The 23,219-nt window shown below is 38.3% G+C and overlaps 2 long non-coding RNA genes across 2 annotated transcripts; one reads left to right on the top strand and one right to left on the bottom strand.

The window, feature by feature from the left end:
- Positions 1-5,873: 5,873 nt before the first annotated feature.
- Positions 5,874-7,038, top strand: LOC148155248 (uncharacterized). The gene is made up of 2 exons (XR_015765401.1): positions 5,874-6,026; positions 6,520-7,038. It is a non-coding gene; the product is annotated as an uncharacterized LOC148155248 (long non-coding RNA).
- A 9,221-nt stretch (positions 7,039-16,259) lies between these two features.
- LOC148155247 (uncharacterized) lies at positions 16,260-17,424 on the bottom strand. The gene is made up of 2 exons (XR_015765405.1): positions 17,272-17,424; positions 16,260-16,778 (listed from the first exon to the last, which is right to left on the bottom strand). It is a non-coding gene; the product is annotated as an uncharacterized LOC148155247 (long non-coding RNA).
- Between the last annotated feature and the right edge of the window lie 5,795 nt (positions 17,425-23,219).

Here is a 23,219-nt window from a genome sequence, read left to right as displayed (position 1 = left end):
AAGAAAGATGAGGCTTCCTCTAGCATCCCATCCAACCCCATAAACTAGGTCACAATATCTGACCCAGTTTGGTTCAAACCACACAACTTCTGTTCTGACAACATAAACTAAGTGCCTGGCTTAAAGAAATAAGCCAGCAGGATATTTTTTTGGTTCTTGCTTCACAGTAGGCACTTTCTTTGCACAGCAGGAAAGCAAGCAGTGGTGGAGGGAGACGTTATGGTCCGATGGTAATTATATGCTGATGGCCAGGAAGCACTTTCAGCATTTAAGTGTATTTGTAACATAAGCAAAATTTTACTTTTACAAGTTTCCCTCCGATATAGCAAAATAAAAAAACAGTGCACCCACAATTGAAGTCTACACATTATTGAACTTTATTAAAATGAACTGAAAAAATTAAATATTTTTGTATACAATGTTTACTTCAATTAAGGAGCAGGAGTGTGAGCAGATACTGAAAATAGCTCACCTTGATTGACGACTGATTGGCTGGTCACTGTCCAGAATTGGTCATCCTACTAATATTCAGGCTAACTCCTGAAATTTAGACAGATTATAGGAACAATAGGGAAACAACAATTTGATGAGCTTCCAGTTCTTCCAGCAATACACTTGTATAAACCTTAATAGAACATAAAACTAGAAGAAGCTGTTATAAAATATTGACTCTGGTATCATAACGTACAATAGCACCTGCAGCTGTACACACTGTGCATACCTTGAGATTCTCCTTTAAGTAAATAAAAAAGTTATTGAATTTTTTTATATTATCTAACCTTTTTTTATTGTGATCAAAATAGAGGAGAAAAAATGTTTTTTGTGTGAAAACATTTTGTACGTAGTCCACATCTGTGTGAGTTTGTGGGGTTGCCCATGTATCTATCCTAAATCTGAATGATATTGGTCAGTCTTCTCTTGTTTATTTGGCAACTTGGCACTCCTGCCGTGAGCTAAATGTGACTATGCAGTGAAGCTAGCTAAAATGAATTACCAGAGTTTTAACCCTCCCGTAGTCTTAAGAGAGGTCGAGTGAACCTCGCCTGAGCTTTTTATCATGTGCGCTGTTCTGGGGAGGTACTCAGTTGAACAGATTTTTTTTGTGTGGTTTTGCAAACCGAGGAGTTAATGGGTCACCCGGTTGACCTACCATGACATCTGCTGCACTCTTCCTGAGTGTCACGCCAAGGGGAGTTTAGCAGTTAAATCCAGTAACTTTCCCAAAAGAGTAGAAATTAAACATTGTTGCTTCACCTTCTCCTCCTCTGGATGTCTCAGACTCTTCATCTGGAGATCTCCATCCTCCACCTCCCATCGATCACACAGGCTTTGTTCCCTGTCTTCATTATTTAGTATAATTTGAAGAATTATGAAGAAAAAAAAGAAAAAAAGAAAGCCTATTAGATCGCATTACGTGCATGTGGCCTGTATTTGTGTGGTTTAGGTTTGTGCTGGCGTGCGACATGATGTGAGTTGGTGATGTGGCTGTGGGTCAGGTGCAGTGGTGGTGTTGTGCGTACACTCCGATAATATCCTGCAGGTGCCCCTGATGACGTACTCCAACACTGTGCCACTATCACAGCCACTACCACCCATATTTTCCTTTCCATCCTGCTCTACTCCTGCTCTTCTATATCTTCCTTTCCATCCTCGTCTCCTCCCTCCTTTTTGCCGGTGTTCACACCACGCACTAATCACCGGCTCAATAAATCAGTGGCTCAGCCGATAGCCATTACTTCAAATTAGAGCCGCTTACCCCACGAGGGAAAGCAGCTGATGCCTTCATAAAGGCGCCTTTCATTAGTGGCTATCGACCAGGGCCGAGGTAGTGGGGAGCCCGTGGGACAGCTAGCACAGCGGGGGAGGAGAGCAGAATGAGAGGCAGAAAGAGACAGACTGCTTCACAACGAAAACTCAAAGTTGGTTCCAGTAAATAAATCTTGGCTGTGGATAAATTTCTTCTGCCAGGATTTACTCTCCTATAACAGATGGGATCGGGTGGAAGAATTATACATGTACCGGTTTTGAGCCAGGAGAAACGCAGCAGGATGTAGAAGATGGTGGCCTCTATCTCCCTTTCCATGTCTTTAACTCTGACTCGGCGTGTCTGAGGAGTGGATGTGGGTCACATCCACATCTTCAGTCGATCGAGTGCCTTGTGGAGAAGCAGCTCATACATGATCACTTATGTAAGAGGTGATTCTTTTTTTTGTTGTTTTTTATTTCTTGTTGAGACATAGTGTTCACTATTTTGCCCACAGATGGCAGTGTGGGATAACTGATCAGAGCCTGACGTCTTATTGTCCAGTCACCCTCTTATCTGAGGGAGAAACCCAGGGATTCAAGGCTACACCTCACACCTCTGTTTCTGTTTTTCCCTTCCTTGGCCAGTTGGAATGATAAATCAGACATCTTACAGAGAGATGTGCATTCAAATCCCCACCTCTATCAGCAGCACCAGTTTCATCCAAAAAAGGTTTTACCTCCCCTCTCTCCGTTATACTGGGTGGTGGGATAATGAGACAAACATGATGCAAGGCGTTCCAACCGGGACTAAAGCTTGTCGCATTTAATGCTTCAGATACCTCGCGAAGCACCGTTAAATCTCCAACTGAGCAGGAATCTCGCTACAAAATCATCTGGCTGATGTTCAAAGCCACTGCTCACGTCTCGTTTTCTCCAAACAGCTAGAGGCTGTCAGACCATCATTACTCCTTAACTCCAAGTGCCCTAAATGACTGTTACTAGCATTTACGCTACCCTCCACCTTTTAAAGCACATGTCCTTGTCACAGCCACTTCTTTGATCCTCTGAGCCTTTATTGTTCCTGAAAAGCACATTAAGGACGAGTAAACTCTCCAAATCACTAAATGACATGCTGCATGTCACTTTTTTTCTGTTGCTTTATACCTGAAGAGTTGAAACAAGATAAACTGTTATCAGGGTGGCTGTTGAGTTTGATTCTGAAAGGTATATAAAAGTCCTACAAAGCTAAACCATTCAAATGCAGCTCTATGATGTAATTTAATAATTTTTTTTCCATTTATCCCAAAGGAAAATTAAATATTGTATCTCATCTCATCCAAGTATGGGTAAAACTTTATTTGAAGGGGGTTGAATAAGACTGTCATGACACTGTCATAAACATAACACCTGTCATGAACATTAATAAGTCTTCATGAATAGTTATGACTGTTGTCATAAAGCGTCATTCGGTAAATAATGACACTTTTAATACAAAGTTGACATTATTCGAAATGTCTTCGTTATGACAACTTGACATTAACCAAGAAATCATCATCTGACATAAATTTGTTATAAAAGTATTACCGATTAAACTTTAGAAATTAGCTTTATGTAATAATATTATATAGCTCTGCCATGTTGTTTAGTCTTAATTTTCTTAATTTAATCGATCCTAAAGTTTTACAGCAAGATGTCTACAAAGCACTTATGAACTTAGCATTTGAAACATTATTTAAGGCTGTTTTAACCCTTGTGCGTGCGAGGACTGAGGCAAACGTAGAGAACTGTGGCAAATGATAAAAGTTTTACGTGTGTGGGGTCGGTTGGTATGGACCCCATTTCTAAACACAAGGGCTAAGTAGTGCAATACACCATCTCCACCAGTGAGAGGCAGCAGTGCACCAACAGGCGTGCAGTGTGTTGGTGAAGAAGAAATCTTCCATATTGTGGCGCAAACCTAACAAGTTATAACCATAGACATAATATAAGCATAGACGCCTCATGGACCGCTCCGGCGCAGGAAATACGGCGGCCATCTTGGAGCGGTATACCCTCCTACTTTGCTCAATCAAAATAGCAGAAGATGCCTCAGCACTGAGGGATATTGTTGTTCTGGTCGATGGATTATTGATGTGAGGGCTCCACAGACAACATTTCACAAGTAAGATGGACATATTATTGTGTATATATTGTGATTAGAATATTACTTTACTGTATTTATGTCCACCGGCGAGATACCAGCTAATATTAGCTACAGTGCTTGGTGTAATACGGGTTCAGCCCCGCTATGAAGGCTAACTGAGATTCCGTAAATCTAAAAAAAAATAATTATTCTCTAACATTGGCTTAGATTATCTGACACAAGGGCCTATATTAGAAATGAAACAATATAACACATATTATAAAACTTATATTATGTGTTATAACATTCACCGGCAAAGTTTACACAGGTGGTAAAGACTATTATTTATATTCTTTCACTCTGTCAAAAGTAAGATACATCCTAAATCTTCCGTTTTTGTTTTGAAAGTTTCCTAAAGACACGGTGTGAGGAAGAAGAGGGAGAAATCTATAAAGAGAGACGGATTCACTGCAGCACGGATGAATCTCACATCGGATTTTGGACTCGTCGGCTGAAAAACATATTATATACATATAAACATATATATAAAAAAAAAAAAAAAAATTCCCCTCTCACCCTCCGCGGGTGGTCTCTTTCATCCTCTGAGCTCGGGTCCTCTACCAGAGGCCTGGGAGCTTGAGGGTTCTGCGCAGTATCTTGGCTGTGCCTAGAACTGCACATTTCTGGACTGAGATGTCTGATGTTGTTCCTGGGATCTGTTTGAGCCACTGCTCCAGTTTGGGGGTGACTGCCCCGAGGGCCCCGATGACCACAGGCACCACTGTGGTCTTCACCTTCCAGGCCTTCTCCAGTTCCTCTCTGAGGCCCTGGTATTTCTCCAGTTTCTCATGCTCCTTTTTCCTGATGTTGTGGTCACTTGGTATTGCTACATCCACCACAACGGCTTTCCTCTGTTCTTTATCCACCACCACAATGTCCGGTTGGTTCGACATTACCATCTTGTCTGTCTGGATCTGGAAGTCCCACAGGATCTTAGCTCGGTCATTCTCCACCAAATGACCAAATGATATATATATATATATATATATATATATATATATATATATATATATATATATATATATATATATAATTTTTTTATTTTAAATTTTTATTTTTTTATATATATATATATATATATAATTCAGTATTAATCATTATTTATTTGTGCCATTATTAATCTTTATTTATTAGTGTTTGTATAGTTATATAAATATGTATTGATATTACTAAATGTATTAAATAAATTATGAACGGGTGTGTGCTTTGTAATATGCTCTTCATACATCGATATCAGAATATTCCATTCCTATTCTATTGTTATAGCCACTAAGCATATTTAAATATGATGAACTATGTATTAAAAACATACTTAAAAATACAATTGTTTATAAATGTTGCTTTGATAGATGTTTGAATATGGTTTACAGAAACAAAAAAGTGTGTTATGATCGATTAAATGCGCTGATACGTCATTGTGCCTGCTAAACACATAAGGCTGAGTGGAGCGGAGTACCGCTCCAAGATGGCCGCCCTAAATCTCGTCAGCGACAATAGGCGAGAGCGGTCCATGAGGCGTCTATCCTTATATTATGTCTATGGTTATAACGGCCAGACCTCCTGTTTAAAAAGAAGCCGAAGTTTGATACCTAATACATATGAGGTATGTGTCTTATTAACTTTACATTTTCTTTGAGAAAATAACATTGACTATGTTCTCTTTCTCTGTAATGTTAGCTATAAGCAATTCAAGCCAATCCTACATTGCTGTAAGTTAATGTTAGCTATAGTTATTAAACACAATTACTGTAACGTTTGCCCTTAATATTAAATATATTTTAAAGACAGGCAAATTGTTTTTTCCCCCTCCAATTTTAATCTAGCAAATTAAAAGCTAATATATTAGTCAAAGTTATCCTTCATGTGCATTATTTAGCGACTTGGCTGATGTGACACAGTGCTTGTGTTCTTTGCTTTGGCAAGTTTAGCCACATGAAGACCCAGGCTAGCCTAAGGACACATGGTGGGGGGGACAAAGTTGGCTAATGAAGACATGCTACGAGAGTGGAGGATGATAATAAGGACCAGCCACTAGAGAAAGAAGTTCCTATTTGACCAAAGAGAAAGAAGCAGATGAAATATTCCCCAAGAAAATTAGGTAAGTCGTTTTTGTGTTAATATTTTCACCATGTGAAGTGGGGTGGGACAGCCAGGTAAGTGGGGAATGGGGAGCAGGAATTTAGACAACTAAAACTGATGCTAAATCTATTTATTTATTAATAAGCTTCTTGCAAACAACCCTAAGTTAGAGTATCTGGTTAGAAATAATTTAGAATGCTCATTAAGTAAAAAGATGCATTCATGTGCCTAAAACAATATGTTAAATGATGGATTCGAATAACAGTGGCAGTCTGTCTGAACTTCTGCCAGACAAATATTTGATCAGAATAATTTTGTTCAGCTCCAGTTATTATTCCACTTGTATTAAGAAATAATTGCATTGCACTTTATAACAACCAGTCATGTTAACTAGGCATTTGTCTGCCAGTCTACCATTCTGACAGTGTGCAGCAAGGGACATTTTTGAAATGGTATTTAAATAAATGCTGGAATATGATGACATTGTTTTTTGTTTTTGTTCTTTTTTTAAGTGACCACAATGAATTGAGTCATCACCGACTATGAGAATGTCCAGAAGAGATTCACCAAGTTTGAATTCATGAAAAGGCTTTCGCCATGATTAACTATTGCAAGAACAGCTGTAATTTCTGAGCATTTCTGGACACCTTCAAAGAGCTGCTTCCAGGAAATGAAGACAAGAAGAAGATCTCCTGTTTTCAGAGCATTACAGGAAGACTATTACGAAGGAGATGGCTGACATAATCCAAGCAAAAAATGTTACTGTTGAAAGAACCTATTTTCTTAAGTTAAAGAATAAGTAATTCTGTTTTAGTTTTTCAATCAGCATTTCAGAGTAACAATATACTGACCAGACGTTAAACCCTCTGTTATCTTAGAACAAGTTATCTTTTGTTTTATTCCAATGTACAAAGGGTTTGTTCTACAGTTATGATGGTAGTTATAAGTCACTTCATTTGAGGTAAGACTTAATATCAATAACTCTGTTAGCATTGCATTTGACACTGTAATACTAAATTACATCTTTATAATTGTTGCTACTAGTTTCAATTTACTTGAGGTAAAAGTTAATGACACTGTAATGACACTTAATGACTTTGTCATAACTGTTGTAAGTTGTTTCACTTTACTTGAGGTAACAGTTAATATTAATGACACTGTAATGACACTTAATGACATATTCATAACTGGTGCTACTTGTTCCACTTTAGTTGATGTAAAAGAAATTGTTAATGAGTCTGTTATTAAATAATTTGACCATGTAATATAGCTTAGTGAAATCTTAATTGCTTGTCCTACTTGTTTTGCTTTATTTCAGGGAGTGGAAATATTAATCATTGTTCTGTTAAAGCTTTTGCTAGTGTAATAATTAAATCATTATGACTACTATTATGACAAGTTTATGTTAGATCATGATTTCTTGGTTAATGACAAGTTGTCATAACGAAGACATTTTGAATAATGTCAACTTTGTATTAAAAGTGTCATAATTTACCGAATGACGCTTTATGACAACAGTCATAAATATTCATGAAGACTTATTGATGTTCATGACAGGTGTTATGTCATGTTCATGACAGTGTCATGACAGTCTTATTCAACCCCCTTCAAATAAAGTGTTACCGAATATTCTCATCACATAGAAGGTGTGTTGTGGCATTTGCACTAACATGGAGACTTGTGCGCCTTACTTTCAAATATAAACTAAGTAATAAGTAATAAACTCCTTGGGTTGCATGTGGTTTTTGACTTCAAAATGCTGAAATCATGCTAATTGTTCAGTGGGAACCTAAGAACCACAATAAACTAAAAGTTGTATGTGTCTTGGTTTTTCACTGAAATGTAAAAGGTGCCAACAATTTTCCACTCTGAGCTGCACTCACAGTGCTCTATTAGCCAATTTTTCCTACAATGAGGAATATGATGGACGTAGTAGGTGTTAAAAGCAGTGTGGATCAGAAGTTTACATAAACTCATCAGCATAAATTCAGATTTCCTACAGGGCTTTTAATGACTGACTGGAATTGTCCTTTCAGAGTGAGGTAATAATAGAGAATACAGCTTTAGGCTTATCAAAAACAAGACCTGAGGAAATAGGTCAACAAAAGTTTTTAATTTTATAAATATGTTGGACCATCGATATTCGCAGGGGTTAGACAAAACAAACATCCACAAATAGCTGAAATCTGCAAATGCTTGAGACTGTTTAAAAATGCTTATGTGCCTAATTTATTAGTTCAAATAGCAAATATACCTTAACCTTATGTTAATTCACCAGCTAACATGCATAGTATTCCTTATTTCTGCTCTTGGGGACCATGTAAGACATGTTATTGCTGACATAGTTGTCGTTCGGCTAGGTGATTCTTTTTCTGCAGTGGTTGTTCACAGCACACACACATTCCAGTGGACTTCAGAGCTTAGCTTCCTTCACAACCTGGCTCAATACATCACAAATGTTAACAATTGGGTAAAACTAAAAACTTCAACAGAGTCTACGCCTCCCTCAAGCAATCGTTTCTCAACAGCTGAGAACCCTGACCGTCTGAACAAAGTAAAGCATAGAACAAGGAGCTGGATTTTACCACGCTAGGTTTTATGCAGAGTTCATGCATTTAAATAAGGTTGAATTTGGTTCCATTCCAGAAGCCTAGCTAGCCTTCTTTATCCATTTTACTGTGTTTGCAGCCAGTTATTGTTTGTCAAATTTATTGAAACTTTGTCTTGCAACATTTGTCATCACTGAAAAAAAAAATCCCAAATAGCTTAAGCACATCATAAAAAAAATAAAATGAATTTTACTGCATTTCTGCTGATGTAAATTTCTGACTGGTGCTTTTTCTACCTCAGAAACCTTCCAACCTTTTGTCCTGCTGCCTTTAGGGCAGTATTGTCATTTTATCAAAACTGGCATAACTTTGTTTTTTGTTTTGTTTGTTTTTTTGAAAAAAGGAAGAAAAATCCTCAGGTTTTGGTCAGCGAACATATGTGCTTTTTATCCAGGCTTTAATTAGAGTTGCCTAAGTAATAAGATCGGAGTGCAGTCAGGCAGGAATGAGGCGGCTCAGCATTACACTCAAGGACACGCTAACCAAAACATGACCTGCTGTGACCAGACACACAACATCAGCGCGCTGAAGCTGTCGCTTTGGGTTGTGGAACATCTCCACTGCCATCACAGGCCATGGCTCAGCCCTTAGTGAACTGTGTGTGTGTGGGTGTGCATGCGTGCGTGCGTGTGCATGTGTGTGCCAGTAGGGCACATTAAGAATGGACACACACAAGTCTTTTTAAAAAAATTGGTGAATACTCATTCTGAACATATTACTAAAGCTGGAATCCTATTAGAATAAATGAATAAAAAGTTAGTGCTGCTAAGGACAGAAAGAACAAGCACCTAAATCATAAAATAACATTTGTATTTTATGTGAAAATGAATGTCATCATCTGCTTCTGTAGTCAACATTAAACATTATGGCTCTGCAATGCAGCACTGTCAGAGTGGAAAACATCTTAACCTTGAAGAAAAATCATTTCACATTAAACACGTTCCAAAGGCAGAAAATGACTGCAAATGGAATTCTTAGCGAACACCCTTCTTTTAATGAATCTATGATCCAGTTTTATGGCCTCATGTTTTCCAGCCTAATTGACCCATCATTTAGGTTTTTTCTCCTTGTGATGAAGTTTTAAATGAAGGCAGGAGAAGGGGTCCATCTGTTGTGCATCTGCGTCAGCTGATGCTTTGCAGCGTAACGTGGATTAATACTGCACATAAGCTTGTTCAGCTCCTGGTTTTCTATTGTCTGAGGGTTTGTGGAAGCTGTCGTCGATCCGCAATTGCCCTTTGATACACAACTGAGATTAGGTGGGCAGGATGGAGACAGCTGAAAGACTGCAGTATGAGAAAAGGAGGCGTGAGCTGTCAGCTGTGGGTTCAGTGTTAGTCATTTAGGATACACATGAATCTGTTTACAGTCAGTGTGAAGACTTCTGGGCTGAGAAAATCCTTCATAAAATCATTCCTGGGTTCATTTCTGCAACCAGTGGTAACTGGCAAAGGCATAGCACTTCCTGAGCAGGTCAGCACAAAAAACTCAATCTTTATTGCAATCATTCTGCTAAGTAACAGATTGTTTCATTAGCCTGGGATTGCATTGTGCCTTCCTACACAATGCAATCCCAAATGTCCAGGGATTGCCATTCATTTGTGTGTAAGATGTTCCACTTCAGCAGGATGTTGCCAGCAAGACCAACAGGAACACTTTCCATGGAAAACTGGGAGGAAACGGAACATTTAGCACAGATTGCATCACAGAGATATTGGGAAAACATAGAGGAAATTATGGTAATACACCAACATTACATAGGATAACAGGATTGTCTTGATTTTTTTCCAGTGCCATTTGTGCCAAGTTTATTAGGCCTATGGGCTTGGGTTGGATTTTTTAGGTCAGATTTAAACTCTACTCTGGATTTGTAGAGACTTGCTGAGTTGAGAGATGTTGGAATTTCCCTCCTGTACTTGTAATCTCTTTGACCTGATCTTAGACGAGGAATCAAAAACAGATTCATGGACACACAGATTCTGTCTAAGGCAAAACAGAGAGGAATACCTGAACTGAACACAGAAACCAAGACAAAGAAAAACAAAAAGGCAGGAACTACACTCTGTCACATTTGGTTGGCACAAATCAATGTTATGTCTTTGGGTTTGCTCTTCAGAAAAAACACTGAGCTTAGTTTGAAATTAACAGAATCTAACTTACAGAGGCTTAAAGCAAAGAGTCTAATTTGTCTATTGGTTTGAATTGATCAAGACAGAGACACTTTTAAGAGGAGATGAAATGAAATGAAATGAAATGAAATGAAATTTATTCGAACATGATACAAATATAAAAATAAAATAGTGCACAGTAACAAGAAGTGCATAAGAAAGAAGAGAAAATACAGATTTTTTTGTTTCAGTTAACATATCATGCTCAAAATGGGGTAGGAAGAAGTGAGAACTTATAAACTCCTACCCCCTAAACACTTGAAACTTTAGAGTCCTACTGTCATTAAAAAAATCACAATCAAAGTGGCAGTCAGAAGTAACAGTTACTAATATTTACCTATACATTTTCCCATTTTATGCTGGTTTGTCTTTCTAAACCCTTACACCAAGTTATCTGCAATACACACCTTATTGCTTTCTGTCACCCATATGTGTATCTATTGAAAATTACCTCTTTGTACTTTCTTTTGAATTGTGTTAAACTATTGCTTTGTTTTAAATCTTCATGTAACTTGTTCCATAACTTTACACCTTTAATTGAAATACAGAAGCTTTTTCTTGTTGTTCTAAAATTGCGGATCTTGAAGTTTGAGTGACCCCTTAAGTTATACCCCCCTTCTCTTTCAGAAAACGTGCTCTGTATGTGCTCAGGTAACAACTTTTTAGATACTTTGAACATAAACTGAGCCATTTTAAATTCTACAAGCTCGTCAAATTTGAGAATTCTGGATTTTATGAAGAGTGGGTTTGTATGCTCATAATAACCGACATTATGGATGATTCTAATGGCTCGTTTCTGTAGGACGGTTACCGGATGTAAAGAGCTCTTGTAATTAACTCCCCACACTTCACAGCAATATGATAGATATGGTAAAATCAGAGAGTTATATAGAATATGAAGTGATTTAGCATTCAATACATGTCTAGCTCTAGCCAATATGGATATACTTCTACTGAGTTTACTCTGTAAATGTTTAATATGAGGTTTCCAACTGATTTTGTCATCTATTATTAGACCGAGGAACTTATTAGCAAAAACCCTTTGTAGAGTTACGTCCTCTATTTGAACTTGGATTTCAGTATTTTTATAACAGTTCCCAAAGACCATGATTTTCGTCTTGTCCAAATTTAGGGATAATTTGTTATGGTCAAACCATATCTTTAACTTACTAATCTCTGAAGTGACTGTTGAGAGAAGATGCTCTAAATTGTCGCCAGAGGCTAGAATATTTGTGTCATCAGCGAATAAGATAAATTTTAATACATTGGACACTTTACTGATATCATTTATATAAAGATTAAATAAAATTGGTCCCAATACTGATCCTTGTGGTACTCCACAGACAGTCTCCTGCCAATCAGATTCCACATCTCCCAATTTCACAAATTGTTTCCGGCTCTTTAAATAACTCCTCATCCAGTCAGAAACTACTCCCCTAATCCCATAGCGTTCTAATTTTTTAAGTAAGATTTCATGATTTATTGTATCAAAAGCTTTCTTTAGATCTATAAATATCCCTACTGCCAGTTTCTTACTATCTGTTGCGTTGGTTATTTCTTCTATTAAGTCAGTTACAGCCAGCGATGTTGACCTGTTTGCTCTGAATCCATATTGACTGCTAATAAGTAGCGAATGTTTTTCTATGAATTGTTCCAGTCTTTTCTTAAAGAGTTTTTCCAGGATTTTAGAAAATTGTGGGAGAAGAGAGACAGGCCTGTAGTTAGTGAAGAGGTGTTTGTTGCCAGTTTTATACATTGGTTTGACCTTAGCTATTTTCATTTTGTTGGGAAATGATCCTGTTTGAAATGATAAATTGCAAATATAAGTTAGTGGTTTAGAGATTCCTTTAATTACTATTTTAATAGTTTTCATGTCCAGATCATCACAGTCAGTGGAAGTCTTATTTTTACAGTTATTCACAATGTTTATGATTTCTTCTTCTAGTACAGGGTTGAGATATAAGGAGCTGGGATTATTCTCAATTAGATATTGCTGAGTTGCAGTTTTTGTAGTCGGTATTTTTTCTGCTAATTGAGGTCCTATATTAACAAAAAATCTATTGAAATTATTGACGACACTTTTCAAATCAGTAATATTCTGTTCATTATCTATAAAATAGTCTGGATAGTTGTTATTGTTAGATTTTCTAATAACTCTATTTAAAATATTCCATGTTTCCTTAATGTTGTTTTTATTCCTATCCAGTAATTTATGATAATAGTCCTTTTTACATGTTTTTATAATATTAGTTAACTTATTTTTATATTTCTTATATTTGTTTTCTGATTCAGACGTTCTATGTTTTAGAAATTCTCTATAAAGTTTGTTTTTCTTTTTACATGCCTTTTGTATTCCTTTTGTGATCCACTGTTCATTTTTTTGATTGCTTTTCCTGTTATATTGTTTGATTGGGCAGTGCTTGTTATATAATATTTTAAATGTTTTTAAAAATTCTTCATATGCTAAATTCACATCATTCATTTTATATATTAATCTCCAATCGTAGGCCAACAACTCAGCTTGTAGAGCTTTTAGTGTCTCTTCAGACGTAACCCGTCTGTAATGCGTCTCTATTTTTTGATCGTCTGTTTTGCACTTACAGTCGTAGACTATGAACACTGGTAAGTGATCAGTTATGTCATTCATTAATATTCCACTAGTTAAATTATTTTCCAGCACATTTGTAAAAATATTATCAATTAAGGTAGCGCAGTGCGATGTAATGCGACTGGGCCTGGTGATTTTAGGATACAGGCTTAAACTGAACATGGTGTTAATAAATTCTTCAGTCATTCTATGTTTATTTGGATTGAGAAGGTCAATATTGAAATCCCCACAGAAAAATGTTATTTTTTGATTAATTGTTATAAATTTTTCTTCTATCCAGTTGTTGAGTACTTCAATGTTTGATCCAGGGGCTCTATAAATGCAACTCACTAAGACATTTTTCCTTTTTTCCACGAGTATTTCTATAGTCACACATTCAAACATGTTGTCCATCACAGTTGACATTGTTTCGATCAACTTATAATTAATCTTCTTGTCAACATATAAAGCTACTCCCCCTCCATTTTTGTTTTCTCTGTTCTTACAAACCATTTCATAACCATTTATTTCAAAATCTATGCCCTTATCACTATTGAGCCAAGTTTCTGATAAGGCAATAACATTGAAGGTCTGTGAAAGTTGTTGGAGGTATTGTTTGATGCTGTCAAAATTTGCATAAAGGCTTCTGCTATTAAAGTGAATTATTGACAGCTTTTGTTCTGTTTTAATGCTGTTGTTGAACTGATCATCGCTGTAATAGTGACAACTATCATTGCTGACATTATAGAAGTTGTTATCAGGATCAATGTCAGTTTCAATATCTTGCTGATGATAGTTTCTGTGTTGGAATACGGGTAGCTCTATATCCTCATAGGCCATGATCTGTTTCATGTTTCTCTTTCAGAAGTGAACGTCAGCTATGTCTGGCTGTCTGTCATACATTGTTGGATAATTTAGGGGTACTAGTACGTGGATGGGTGATCAACTTATCATAACGTAGGTAAGCGATGTCCCCTCTTTGACGCGCTGCTTTTAAGTCCGGCATTAGTTCCGCCCTGAGATGAAGACAGGAAGCTTGACAATAAAAGTGTGTTTCAGCTTCCTTTAACTTACAGATGGTTCTTTTTAATTACTTTTTCACCTTTTCCTCACCTCTATTTGTGCATTATTAAATAGCCCACATGACTGTTAGCAAAGATTACTCATCCAGGGCATCCACCCACAGAGCACTAAGTGAGAAGGTTTTATGAAATTATTATTTTCCCCCTTTTTTGATTGCAGCGTTTCTCCACCAGAACTGAGCCATGATTCTGGTGGTTCATCACTTTTAATTGGGTTTTTTCAATGCTCCTTCAGTTATTGTCGATTTCTCTTTAATTGTAATATACTAATTTCCAGATAACTGCCCCCCAAGTGGAGGGGAAAGATGCAAAAATTATACAAGATTACAGCAGAAAATCTAACTGGCACGCTCTCAGTTTTTTGAGATGGTGCCATCAATAAAATTAGCAGTGACACAGGCACAGGGACAGCTAAGTCAGTTTGGTGAGAAGATTACGGGGAACAAAAGTTACCAGGAGATTGGCAGTCAGTGGGGGGAACTAGGTCCCCTTCATTACAGAGACTTGAATTATGTTTAACATTATCATTTAGGAGGTTATATAGAGAAAAACGGTTGGGACAGTAATGAAGGAAGGAAATGCAAAAAGAAAAAGATGAGATACAAAGGAAACGAGGGAGATGAATAGGTTTTCTACTTATATTTACAATGTCGCCGGTCATATTAAATGACATGGTAAAGATGTGTAAAACTAATTAAAAAAAGTTCATCTATTTTGTGGGGGTGATTATGCTGCTGCATAATCACAAAATAATTACCAGTGGTACTATAGTTAGAGATTCTCCATTAAAAAAACTAGTAAAAGTTTTATTGTATTTATTTTAAGATTTTTTAGATTAATGCATGCCATTAATCTAAAAACTTTATTATTACATTATGGACACTAATTACATTACATTACTTACTTTCACCTAAAAGTCTCTACTAGCCGTACTTCACAGCAGTGCATTATGCAGCCTTGTACTGCGGTCAACAACAGAGTCGCAAATGTTAGTGAAAAAATGAGCAAGGAGAATCAGGCTGGTGAGCTCAGCAGCAAATTTTACTTTAAACATGTGGTCAGAGCAGGTGCTGCGTGTACAGAGGCCTCAATGCGGCCGACCTGAGTTCGAACCCCGTCCTCAGTTCCTTTCCCCCTTCACTCTGCTCCCTTCCTGTCAAATTTAGTGGCAAAAAAATTATTTAAAAAATAAGACTGTCGAATAAGACTGTCATGACATTGTCATAAACATGACATAACACCTGTCATGAACATCAATAAGTCTTCATGAATAGTTATGACTGTTGTCATAAAGCGTCATTCGGTAAATAATGACACTTTTAATACAAAGTTGACATTATTCGAAATGTCTTCGCTATGACAACTTGACATTATTCTAGACAAAATGTCTTCGTTATGACAACTTGTCATTAACCAAGAAATCATGATCTAACATAAACTTGTCATAATAGTAGTCATAATGATTTAATTATTACACTAGCAAAAGCTTTAACAGAACAATGATTAATATTTCCACTCCCTGAAATAAAGCAAAACAAGTAGGACAAGCAATTAAGATTTCACTAAGCTATATTACATGGTCAAATTATTTAATAACAGACTCATTAACAATTTCTTTTACATCAACTAAAGTGGAACAAGTAGCACCAGTTATGAATATGTCATTAAGTGTCATTACAGTGTCATTAATATTAACTGTTACCTCAAGTAAAGTGAAACAACTTACAACAGTTATGACAAAGTCATTAAGTGTCATTACAGTGTCATTAACTTTTACCTCAAGTAAATTGAAACTAGTAGCAACAATTATAAAGATGTAATTTAGTATTACAGTGTCAAATGCAATGCTAACAGAGTTATTGATATTAAGTCTTACCTCAAATGAAGTGACTTATAACTACCATCATAACTGTAGAACAAACCCTTTGTACATTGGAATAAAACAAAAGATAACTTGTTCTAAGATAACAGAGGGTTTAACGTCTGGTCAGTATATTGTTACTCTGAAATGCTGATTGAAAAACTAAAACAGAATTACTTATTCTTTAACTTAAGAAAATAGGTTCTTTCAACAGTAACATTTTTTGCTTGGATTATGTCAGCCATCTCCTTCGTAATAGTCTTCCTGTAATGCTCTGAAAACAGGAGATCTTCTTCTTGTCTTCATTTCCTGGAAGCAGCTCTTTGAAGGTGTCCAGAAATGCTCAGAAATTACAGCTGTTCTTGCAATAGTTAATCATGGCGAAAGCCTTTTCATGAATTCAAACTTGGTGAATCTCTTCTGGACATTCTCATAGTCGGTGATGACTCAATTCATTGTGGTCACTTAAAAAAAGAACAAAAACAAAAAACAATGTCATCATATTCCAGCATTTATTTAAATACCATTTCAAAAATGTCCCTTGCTGCACACTGTCAGAATGGTAGACTGGCAGACAAATGCCTAGTTAACATGACTGGTTGTTATAAAGTGCAATGCAATTATTTCTTAATACAAGTGGAATAATAACTGGAGCTGAACAAAATTATTCTGATCAAATATTTGTCTGGCAGAAGTTCAGACAGACTGCCACTGTTATTCGAATCCATCATTTAACATATTGTTTTAGGCACATGAATGCATCTTTTTACTTAATGAGCATTCTAAATTATTTCTAACCAGATACTCTAACTTAGGGTTGTTTGCAAGAAGCTTATTAATAAATAAATAGATTTAGCATCAGTTTTAGTTGTCTAAATTCCTGCTCCCCATTCCCCACTTACCTGGCTGTCCCACCCCACTTCACATGGTGAAAATATTAACACAAAAACGACTTACCTAATTTTCTTGGGGAATATTTCATCTGCTTCTTTCTCTTTGGTCAAATAGGAACTTCTTTCTCTAGTGGCTGGTCCTTATTATCATCCTCCACTCTCGTAGCATGTCTTCATTAGCCAACTTTGTCCCCCCCACCATGTGTCCTTAGGCTAGCCTGGGTCTTCATGTGGCTAAACTTGCCAAAGCAAAGAACACAAGCACTGTGTCACATCAGCCAAGTCGCTAAATAATGCACATGAAGGATAACTTTGACTAATATATTAGCTTTTAATTTGCTAGATTAAAATTGGAGGGGGAAAAAACAATTTGCCTGTCTTTAAAATATATTTAATATTAAGGGCAAACGTTACAGTAATTGTGTTTAATAACTATAGCTAACATTAACTTACAGCAATGTAGGATTGGCTTGAATTGCTTATAGCTAACATTACAGAGAAAGAGAACATAGTCAATGTTATTTTCTCAAAGAAAATGTAAAGTTAATAAGACACATACCTCATATGTATTAGGTATCAAACTTCGGCTTCTTTTTAAACAGGAGGTCTGGCCGTTATAACTTGTTAGGTTTGCGCCACAATATGGAAGATTTCTTCTTCACCAACACACTGCACGCCTGTTGGTGCACTGCTGCCTCTCACTGGTGGAGATGGTGTATTGCACTACTTAGCCCTTGTGTTTAGAAATGGGGTCCATACCAACCGACCCCACACACGTAAAACTTTTATCATTTGCCACAGTTCTCTACGTTTGCCTCAGTCCTCGCACGCACAAGGGTTAAAACAGCCTTAAATAATGTTTCAAATGCTAAGTTCATAAGTGCTTTGTAGACATCTTGCTGTAAAACTTTAGGATCGATTAAATTAAGAAAATTAAGACTAAACAACATGGCAGAGCTATATAATATTATTACATAAAGCTAATTTCTAAAGTTTAATCGGTAATACTTTTATAACAAATTTATGTCAGATGATGATTTCTTGGTTAATGTCAAGTTGTCATAACGAAGACATTTCGAATAATGTCAACTTTGTATTAAAAGTGTCATTATTTACCGAATGACGCTTTATGACAACAGTCATAACTATTCATGAAGACTTATTGATGTTCATGACACGTGTTATGTCATGTTTATGACAGTGTCATGACAGTCTTATTCAACCCCCTTCAAATAAAGTGTTACCGAATATTCATATATTGTAACTTCTCCAGAAGGCATAAAACAGGTGATAGTGATGAGCTTGACTTTGAAAATGTCAGACATGATATTGGATTATTATTGACACTGCAATCGTAACATCAGGTCTAACGACGGAAAGCTGCTCAGGAGATTTCCTTGATGTCAGGGAACTTGAGCAACCCAAAAATACAAAAGCCTAGGAGGTTGTCTTAGGACATTTGTGCTATACAAATATATATAAAGCCTTCAGAGCTATAAAACCTTCAAATCTGTTTCTGCTTCAAATGGTTGAATAACTACCTGAACACGGAGTTGAGTTTGGAGGAGACTTGTTATTAACTGGTTCATTTACACCACAGTGCATAAAAAGAAACATTCATTTTCTCAGTGTTTGACAATAAATAAGACTAAGTGCTTTGTGTTTTATATCAATTATGATTGCCAAAAACTAATTTCTGTTTCCTAAATACCAGAATAATAACTTTGAATAGTTTGGAAAAGCATAAATCCACATAGGTTTGTAAGGTTCTGATTGTTTAGTAACCAGTCAGAACAGTAGCTCATTAGAGCCAAAACTGTGGATGGATTTTAAAGCAATACCTAGAACATGCTGCTTGCTTGTCTGGTATTTTGTAAAAATCTAAAATAAATAAAAAGCAATAAGAGAATTATGGACCTTCACAATTCAAACGGTGATACAGAGAATTAAACAAGAAAGGAATGTCCAGCCATCATGCCATTCAGGAAGCAAATGGGTTCGGTAATACTTCATTTCAGAGGTTCCCAAACTGTGGGGCGCGCCCCCTGGGGGGGCGCCGTGCCATTGCGGTGGGGGGGGGGGTGTCGTTGGAAGCCGTCTGGATGAAAAAAAACAAAAAAAACACGAACGCTGTATGCCCTGGGTTTTTACCTTAGAATGGCCAACTCTCTGATATTCCTCTGTCAATTTGATACAGTAGGGGCTTCTACACTTCCCATATCCGTGTCTGCTGTCACTTTTATCAGCAGTTAAAACTGTTTAATCCGTTGTTAACATGTCGTAACCTGTTTTTCCGAGCCGCCTTTAAACGCAACATGAGCGCTATGACGCTCCCCCTGGGTTTACACCTGTGTGGCAGTGAAGGAGACCTGCTGCTGCTGTGCAGGTGTGTTAGAATCATGGCAGCAAACCAGCAAAACGCAAAGAACTTTTCCAAACTAACCAACTGTTGAGTAAAGCTGTTGGATGCAGGTAATGCTAGCTAAAAGAAAAAAAAGTTGATGCCACCCACTTTGTTCGTCTGGAGCCGGGCTGAGTATAACAGGGAGTCTCTAAGAATCCACCCCCCTTCGCTGACAAACATCGTTCAACCAGACAGCTATTTGTAAGCCATATGGGGGCCCAGAAATAGTTTGGGAACCACTGCTTTATTTGAGAGGGTGTGCATAAGACTGACATGATACTGTCATAAACATGACATAACACCTGTTAGGAACATGAAGGAGTCTTCATGAATATTTATAGCTGTTGTCATGAAGTGTGATTCGGTAATTAATGACACTTTTAATGAAAAGATGCTCTCAAAGTTGCTTTCAAAGTCCATTAAAAGTGGCAATTTCGCATTAAAGTATCATTATTTACAAAATAATGCAAAGTTGGCACTGTTAATGGACTTTCAATGCAACTTTAAGAGCAGCTTTGCATTAAAAGTGTCATTATTTACCAAATGACACTTTATGACAACAGTCATAAACATTCATAAAGAGTCCTTCATGTTCCTAATAGGTGTTATGTCATGTTTATGACACTGTCATGTCAGTCTGATGCACACCCCTTCAAACAAATAACCAAATATAGGTTATTTGTTCCAGAAATGAACATGTTTTAGCCCAAAATGTGACTAGCAACCTCCTTTATTGACAGGTCCCGAAAGGCCACTCAGAGATGAAGAGACCGGTATTCCCAAAGCCGTGCTGCCTTCAAATGCACTCAGGGACAAAGTCATTAAAGGGGCAGTATTATGGTTTTACCAGGCACATAGTGCCATTTTATAGCACAATCAAGTAACTGTGTAATCAAGTACAATCAGGTTAATTACTTTGTAATATCACACCTTGAAATTGGGCCTCTGTATCTTTAAAAACTCCTGCTGTTTCTGAAACTCTGCCTTCTCTAGACGGCATAAAACAAGAAGTCATTACAACATAACTCCTCTATTAATCCTTTAATGTTTTTACCAGCGTTTCTCTGAGAAGTAGCTCCTATAACGAGCTCAGTAGTTCCACCAGGTTTTGCTAATTGCTGCTGCCTAGTCTGAAGGAGCTGTGGTAATTAAAAAGCTCCTTGGTGGCAGGGACCTGGGGGTGGATGAGATTTGACCGGAGTTCCTTAAGGTTCTGGATGTTGTAGGGTTGTGTTGGGTGACATGACTCTGCAATATTGCATGGACATCGGGGGCAGTTCCCCTGGATTGGCAGACTGGGGTGGTGGTCCCCCTGTTTAGAAAGGGGGACCGGAGGGTGTGCTCCAATTACAGGAGGGGTCACACTCTTAAGCCTCCCTGGCAAGGTCTATTCAGGTATCCTGAAGAGGAGGGTCCGTCGGATAGTCGAACCTCGGATTCAGGAAGACTAGTGTGGTTTTCATCCTGGTCGTGGAACACTGGACCAGCTCTACACCCTCAGCAGGGTCCTGGAGGGTGCGTGGGAGTTCGCCCAACCGGTCTATATGTGTTTTGTGGACTTGGAGAAAGCGTTCAACCGCGTTCCTCAGGGTGCCCTGTGGAGGATCTTCTGGGACTATGGGATACCGGGCCCTATGATACGGGCTGTCAGGCGGGGATGACCGCTGTCAGAGTCTGGTCCGCATTGCCGGCACTAAGTTGGGCTTGTTTCCGGTGAGGGTTGGACTCCGTCAGGGCTGCCTTTGTCACCAATTCTGTTTCATGGACAGAATTTCTAGGTGCAGCCAAGGTGTTGAGGGGATCTGTTTTGGTGGTCTTAGGATTGCATCTCTGCTTTTTGCGGGTATTGTGGTCCTATTGGCTTCATCAGGTTGTGATCTGCAGCTCTCACTGGAGCGGTTCGCAGCCGAGTGTAAAGCGGCTGGGATGAGGATCAGTGCCTCCAAATCCAAGGCCATGGTCTTGAGCCGGAAAAAGGTAGCATACCTTCTCCGGGTTGGGGGGGGGAGGACACCCTGCCCCAAGTGGAGGAGTTTAAGTATCTTGGGATCTTGTTCACGAATGAGGGAAGAAGGGAGCGAGAGATTGGTGCAGCATTTGCAGTGAAGCAGGCGATGTACCGGTCTGTCGAGGTGAAGAGAGAGCTGAGTCAAACAGCGAAGCTCTTGATTTACCGGTCAATCTACGTTCCTACCCTCGTCTATGCCTATGAGCTTTGGGTCATGACCAAAAGAACGAGATCCTGGATACAAGCGGTTGAAGTGGGTTTTCTCCGTAGGGTGGCTGGGCTCTCCCTTAGAGATAGGTGAGAAGCTCGGTCATCCAGGAGGGACCCAAGAGCCGCTGCTCCTTCACCTCGAGAGGAGCCAGTTGAGGTGGCTCGGGCATCTGGTAAGGATGCCTCCTGGACGCCTCCCTGGTGAGGTGTACCGGGCACGTCCGACCGGGAGGAGGCCCCGGGGAAGACCCAGGACACGCTGGAGAGACTATGTTTTTTGGCTGGCCTGGGAATGCCTTGGGATTCCCCGGGAGGAGCTGGAACAAGTTTCTGGGGAGAGGGAAGTCTGGGCCTCCCTTCTTAAGCTGCTACCCCCACGACCCGATCCCGGATAAGCGGAAGAAAATGGATGGATGGATGGATGGATGGATAGACTGTGTACATACATGCATCCATTGTCTAACACCCTTGTCCCTAGTGGGGTTGGGAGGGGTCCTGGTGCCTATCTCCAGCGAGACATTTCAGGCGAGAGGCGGGGTCACCTTGGACAGGTTGCCAGTCCATCGCAGTGTACATACATCCAGAGCTTTAAAATCTGTGTGTTAGCATGGACTAGTCAAAGTCCAGGCCATAACAGAATGGTGTACTGTCCTTGACATTCAAACCAAATTAAAGGACCAAGTGTGTTCTGACTGATGTCAAACTGTTGACACGTGATTACATGGTTTGAGACGTTGGTTTTTGGACACACCTTTATGGTCCACAAGACACACCAAGCTGAGCTTTCTTTGCTGCAGTATATGTCATGGTGTTTTGCCATATGTGTGGTTTCCAACAGTACAATGAAGACATTGATCATGGCAGAGAAGAATGATTATTACAAATTCAGAGAAGTAGGAAATAATTGACTAGCTCTTTTCTCAAATTATCGGTAAAAAAAATGGAAGGCATCAGTGGGATGTTTGCCTGCTGTATTGGACCAGACCCATGTAGATGGAGTTTAGTGTTTTAGTCCAACATCACATACTTACAAGATTCAAGATTACGACCTTAAAGAATTGCTCCTCAAAACTATCCATTCTGCTCTGTAGCTGAAAAACCGACTTCTGGAAATGAAGTAGTTGGTGTTGTCTTCCACATTATCAAACACGGCTATGAAATTCTGACCAATCACACAATAGCTTTGCATGCAGAACGATCGAAAAATTTGACCCCTTGGTGAATGAAATGAGGTTGAGGACAAAATGAGGCGATTTCCATCGTCCAGCTGCGACAATGAGAATCAATTCTGGCAGTTTGACTCGACCATGCAGGGATCTTAATATTCTTATGTTTTAAGATGGAAATGTCCATGAACAGATTTCAGCTTAAGGCATCTAATGCAACTTGA

Source organism: Poecilia mexicana, unplaced genomic scaffold, assembly GCF_051168715.1.
Source record: "Poecilia mexicana isolate PSO_F unplaced genomic scaffold, ASM5116871v1 scaffold_15, whole genome shotgun sequence".
Lineage (NCBI taxonomy): Eukaryota > Metazoa > Chordata > Actinopteri > Cyprinodontiformes > Poeciliidae > Poecilia > Poecilia mexicana.
This window is presented reverse-complemented; position numbering and strand designations above follow the sequence as displayed.